Source organism: Bison bison, unplaced genomic scaffold (genome assembly GCF_000754665.1).
Source record: "Bison bison bison isolate TAMUID 2011002044 unplaced genomic scaffold, Bison_UMD1.0 scf7180017864482, whole genome shotgun sequence".
NCBI lineage: Eukaryota > Metazoa > Chordata > Mammalia > Artiodactyla > Bovidae > Bison > Bison bison.
Genome location: NW_011495042.1, coordinates 3,420,642 through 3,420,860, shown reverse-complemented (window position 1 = coordinate 3,420,860; position 219 = coordinate 3,420,642). Strand labels below are relative to the sequence as shown.

The 219-nt window shown below is 61.6% G+C and overlaps 1 protein-coding gene across 1 annotated transcript in view; it reads right to left on the bottom strand.

Annotated features, from left to right (window-relative positions):
- Positions 1-219, bottom strand: part of SLC6A11 (solute carrier family 6 (neurotransmitter transporter), member 11) — a 125,174-nt gene that overhangs the window by 12,658 nt on the left and 112,297 nt on the right. The gene's annotated exons all lie outside the window — the stretch shown is intronic.

The following is a 219-nucleotide window of genomic DNA, read 5'->3' as shown; positions in this document are numbered from 1 at the left end:
GCCCCCCCCAGCCATGGGGCCTGGATGCTGAGTGACTTGCACAAGGTCACAGGTAGGGGGGCGGGGAGCACCTTGCCAAGAGACCCCTGTCTGAGAGCCTCAGCACCTGGCTTTGTCTGGAAGACCTTCTCTGGGGCTCTTAGGAAGGCCAGCCACAGTACAGCAGCAGGGCCAAGGGTTGACTTCTGGAGATGAAGAGGCCACAGGATTCCAGCAGGG